Raw genomic sequence first — 6,243 nt, forward strand, 5'->3', positions numbered from 1 at the left:
TGCTGTTTCATTCTGAAAGGCTGGTTAATTCATAGGCTTGAGGGTGTCTCATTGTTCTTAAAGGTATTAAAAGAAATTTGGGTGATTGATGAGGCTTTGTATAAAATCTATGTATGTATATATATGTCCTGTATATTCATACATAGAAATCAGGGATGGGCAACTTAAATGCAGGTGGGGGCTACAGTTTTTCATATTTATTCAGTATAAAATAAAAGAACTGGATGTAACCCTCTTATATGTTAGATTGGCAACATTTACATTTTTTTATTGAGCGTGATAGTGTTTTGAAAAAAAAAAAGATTCAAAATCACATTTTATGTTGGACTAAAGGACTTAAAAAAGACACAAAATGACAAAAAAAGACAAAATGACTAAAAAAAGACACAAAATGACAAAAAAAATACACCAAATGAGCAAAAAAAGGCACAAAATAACTAAAAAGACACAAAATGACCAGAAGAAGACACAAAATGACCAAAAAAGACACAGAAGAAGACACAAAATGACAAAAAATACACAAAATGACAAAAAAAGACACAAAATGACCAAAAATATACACAAAATGAGCAAAAAAGGCACAAAATGAACAAAAAATGACCAAAAAAGACTTACAAAGACATGAAAAGGATTCAAAAATGGACAAAAAAGCCCAAGACTCTATAGAGTTAAATTAAACTCTTACGAGCTATTTTTGTTGTTATCATGATATTTGTCCAAACAAATGTACCTTTAGTTGTGCCAGGCTTTAAAATGAACAAGAAATTGAAGAAAACAAGGGTGGTCTAATATTAATTTCCATGACTGTATGTGCTTCCTATGATGACGGTAATATTCCATGTAGACAGACGTGTTAACTTAAATGCTGCAGGGGGCCACACTTTTTCATGGACACTACCACAGGGCCACATATAGGACCGTGTACTTAACCAGATATGATGAAACTGACATTTTAAATATGTTTACAGTGCAGTAACTTAACATATTTCATGCTCAAATGCATGTTTAACAGTATAAATAGGAATACAAAAGGTTTGAAGCAAATAAAAAATAACCACTTACTGTGATTTCTTTTTTTTTTAGTGCAAGAACAGTAAACATTACTTGCAAGAAGTAATTTTGTGCATTTTTACACTGCACTTTTAAGATTTCATGCTCAAATACATGTAGTTGTACTGAGGGCCACTTCAAGTGAGGGTGCGGACCGTATGCGGCCCCCGGGCCTCCAGTTGCCCATCCCTGATATAAATGATGGGTCTGGCTATGCAAAACTAGTAATTAAGTTGAGTAAAGGTAATTTAGGTAAAATAACAATAATAAAAGCTTAAGAGAACAATACTGCCCTACAAAGTCTAACTGCAGTAACTACATTTTTGGTAAAAATTGATTTATAACTAAAAATGAACTCCTTGATGTCTGTTTTATCTTGTGACTAAGTTTTATATAGGGTTAGATTGCTTTATTTATAATAAATAATGATATAAAAACCACAAAATCCAACTCAAGACCAAACAGTAATCCCACTTACCATGGTTTGCTTTGGACATATGTACTAATTTAAACATAAAAATAATAGAAAATATAAGTTTAGTTGAGAGTGAAATTATTATCTAGATAGTGATGAAGTAAAAAGTGAGATAAAATTATATTAAGACTAAAATATAACATTTCTTTACAATATTAAGTCTAAAATGCACAAATCTTTGAAAAGAGTTGTTAAACACTAAAACAGACTTATAACAACATCAATGTGGAAATGTTTATTCACTGAAAACAAAATATAAAAGCTGACAGAAGACTAAAGCCATAATTTTACCTCTTATATGTTAAATATGCAACATTTAAAATTCTTCATTGAGCACTTCTGTGTACTGAAAGAAAAAAACACCAAAAAAAATATAATTTTCAGAATCTGATTTTATGTTTTTTGGATTAAAAAATAATGTTGATCCAGTAAGTCAAAGTGAAAACAAATAATTGTCAGATCATATAGGTGAGGCTGTGCTGAAAAAATACCAACATTACTGATACTGATTTTGGTTATTATCAAGAGAACCATGGAAAATGTCTAGATATCAACTCTTAAAATAAACTCTTATGAGCTATTTTTGTCGTAATCATTATATTTGTCCAAACAAATGTACCTTTAGTTGTACCAGGCATTAAAATGAACATGAAACTGAAGAAAACAAGTGTCTAATATTTTTTTCCATGACTGTAAAAAGCAGTACAAAAGCACTTTATTCCATAGCATTTTGAAAAATAAACTAACTTGCGTTGTTTAATTTCTGTAAAATCATTAAAAAATTTCCCTAGCCTAGTGTTTTAATTTATTTTTGTCCTTTTTTCTTATTTTTCAACACTCAATATTGTTGATATGTTTGGTTGGTAGTATTGCCATTGTTATTTATTTATTTATTTGTTTGTTTGTTTGTTTTTTATTTATTTTTTTATATATTATTTATTTTATCTTCTTTGTTGCTATTATTGCCCAATTGATGCTTGCCAAACCTGCTTGTTTGTTTGTTTTAAACTAAATGGAAAAACCAATAAAAAATTGATCACAAAAAACAAAATGTCCGTAGTCATATATGAAAACAATGTTAAAACCGATTAAAAACAGATGAAAGAACAGTTTCAGCACCATGGACAGTTCTCACAGGACAGTTCAGCTCATGCTGTCTTTGCATCATCTCCTTTGTCTTTTCCTTTATAAATCCTGATGATTTAAAACACTTTCACACAATCAGATTTTGTCCGTGTTAGTAAACAAACCGCTTATGTCGTGCAGCCTTACGTAATCGTGACGCAATGGCGTTCCCTTCCGGTGCTGCTGTGAGATTCACTTCACCTCTTCTCTACAAAGCTGTCAGATGGTTTCACGGATTCACTCGGTACTAAAACACAGCACACTTTGTTTCCTTCACATTATTTTTTAGCTGTGGAACCTCGATCACTTGATTACGTTGCTAAAATGCTAACTGCTTGGCGAAAAACGTCACGGAGAGATCCCTTCATAATGCTTAGTTAATTAAAGTGAAAGTGTCATTTAATATTATTCATCGTTGTTATCCGGTGAGATCTTTTTTTTTATACATATATATATCAAATTCAAATATGTTGATCTAGATCTAAATTGTCCCTTTTGTGACTCCCATACTGAGACTTTTATTATTATTCTTATGTTTTGGAAATGTAAATATAGCCTACCCGTTAACTGTGGCAAGATATTTGCAGATTTATTTTAGATAATATCACCTGCGACTTCAGGCTCCTCTTGCAAGATGTACTTTTTGGTTTTAAAATGAGTAACATTTCAGTTGAAAAAGGATCTTATTTAATTAATCTAATTACAGTCCTTGCAAAGTTTAACATCCATAAATTACCTTTCTTTTGTGTTTTTATGGAGATGTACTTCAAGTCAATATCTAATGCTCAAAACAAGAAAGAAGAAAGAAAGATTATATATATATATATATATATATATATATATATATATATATGTATATATTATTTTACTATGATTATTTTGTATTATTTAGATGTTTCTCAAATAGTATTAATGTAATGTTTACCCTGCTACTTCTGTTTCTGCACAACTGCTGTATATGTTCTATAAATTAATGTGAAATAAAGGTTATATTAAAAAAATATTGAATTCAAGTGATGGAGGATAAAAGGCACAGGCAAAAAACATCCATTCTGGTGGTTCGAGTGAAGCTGATCTCAGGATTCACCAGACCAAAGAATAAATATAATCAGGCTCTCTGAGTATTTTCAGTAAAGATGGTGGCTCAGTTGTTGCTGTTTCCCTTTTGAGCTGCAGCCGAGGGAGAGATGCAAAGATAAATCGTCATAGTAAAAGTATTTATAACTTCGGGAGATCCTCACATGATTTGCGTAACTCAGACTGTGTAAGTGTCAATGTCCTTATCACTTCCACCGGAATTGCACGAGTAACAATCTTTTTACAGCTAGAGGGACATGAGAGAATAGCAATCTCAATATTATAGCCTTTATACAGTCATGGGGGGGAAAAAAAAAAAAAAAAAAAAAATATATATATATATATATATATATATATATAAGACCACCATTTTCTTCAGTTTCTTGTTAATTTTAATGCCTGGTACAACTAAAGGAACATTTGTTCAGACAAATCTAATGATAACAACAATGACAGCTGATAAGAGTTTAATTTAAGAGCTGATATCTAGACATTTTCCATGGTTTTCTTAATAATGATTTTGGTTATTATCAAGAAAACCATGGAAAATTACTAGAAATCAGCTCTTAAATTAAACTCTTATCAGCTGTTTTTGTTCTTATCATGATATTTGTCCAAACAAATGTACCTGGCATTAAATGAACAATAATTTTCTCATAAAATCTAATATTTTTTTCCATGACTGTAGGTTCAGGCCCACACTTGTATTTTTTGTATTCTTACACTTACACTTGTATCCCATCTGAATATATCTGTTTGAAATGCTCCGTTTTGATGCCTGTTTCTTTAAGCCCCCATCCAGAAAAAGCCTTTTTTTCTGATTTGTTTATTGTTTCCAGGGTGTTCTGTACCTTCACACTGGGGAAATTAGCCTGGGAGAGATCTTTCTCCCAGAAAGCTGTTATAAAAGGTGTTTAGCGTTGTCCATCCAGCCATCTATCCATTTTCATCTGCTTATCCGTGGCCGGGTCAATCTGAACAAAACCCTGAGATCCTTCAGTCATTCACTTTGTTGCCCAACCCTTACCGTGTATTTATGTTGCCTAAACCAAACAAAAATGCAACAGAAAACAGTTTTTATTTTTTGGAAAATGCTTAGTTTTAGTTCCGTTTTTATTGTTTTAGTGTTAGTTTTAGTTTTTTTGTAATGGGGTATTTGTTGGGTGCCAGATTCAATAAGGTCACAATAAATGTTTCCTTTATTTCCTTTGTCTGATCCATCTCAGCCCCAATAAGTTTAGTAAGTCATAAAACCAGATAGATGAAATAGATTTTATATCAACCAAAAAGGTTTACATATGAAAAAAAATTGACAAAGATGAAAATGAAGGACATTTTCATGATAATTTTAGTTAGTTTTGTAACCACAAAATACAGTTTCAGTTAATTATCGTTTTTTTTTAAACTTGTTTTTATTTTTATTTGTTAACGAAAATATTTTTTCAATTATAGTTTGTTATTCATTAACTATAATAACCTTGGTTTAAAGTCAGTTTGTGAATACAGGTTTGTGTATTTCTCTGTGGATTGAGCATTTTGGTGCATTTATACAACACCAGAACTGCTTTACTCCTATGGAAATATTTCCTTTTACAATATGTATGTGGAGTATTGTTAAAAGAGTAAAAACATGATGTGCACCGATCATAAGCAGGCATTCTCCTTCCAGCTTTATGGAGGTTTATGCATATTTAGTGCAAGTGCATTTTAAGGTAGACTTAACTTATGCAAGAGACAAAATCTCACAATAAGACTGCAGGTAATAAGTTACCAGTTTACAGACAAAAAGAATCAAACAAAGTAAAGTTCACATTTATTAGATGTCTTTAACTCTTCAAGTTGATTGTACAACCCCAGGATTTGGAGCTGAGAAATCTCAGATTTGAGATGAGAAAGTATACAATCTAGTCTTGTAACCTCTGTAACACAGTGGCAGTGACAAATCACCTGGTTTGATGTAATAGATCCTTAAAAACACGACTGATAAAGCACAAAAGCTGACATGGTCTAAGAAGTCATTCTGTATCATGTAACTGTGTATAAAAATAACATGCTCTACAATTACTTCATTTCAGTGAAATAATGAGCCTATTGCATTTTTTTTTTTACAAATACGTGAGGTATTAGTAAAATGACCATGTTACATGCTACCACATTTGTGCAAATACCTAGACACATATGTCTAGAATATACAGGCCCATCAGTAAACATTCAATAAGTTAAATAGAACTGACCTCCACTGAAGGCAAAGTATGCAATGAGCATCTATTTTATCTCAACTAAATCCACTCAAACCTTCACATATTGTCATGTCCATGTTCTTTTTAGTACAGGTACATATCAAAAAGTTAGAATATCATGAAAAAGTTCAATTTTTTTTTCAGAAAGTGAAACTCATACATTATATAGATTCATTACGCATAGAGGGAAATATTTCAAGCCTGTATTTCTTGTAATTTTGATGATTCTGGTTTAGAGATAAGCTGAGTTTTGTGTTTTCATTATCTCTCTGCCAT

The sequence above is a fragment of the Centropristis striata genome, chromosome 15 (assembly GCF_030273125.1).
Source record: "Centropristis striata isolate RG_2023a ecotype Rhode Island chromosome 15, C.striata_1.0, whole genome shotgun sequence".
Lineage (NCBI taxonomy): Eukaryota > Metazoa > Chordata > Actinopteri > Perciformes > Serranidae > Centropristis > Centropristis striata.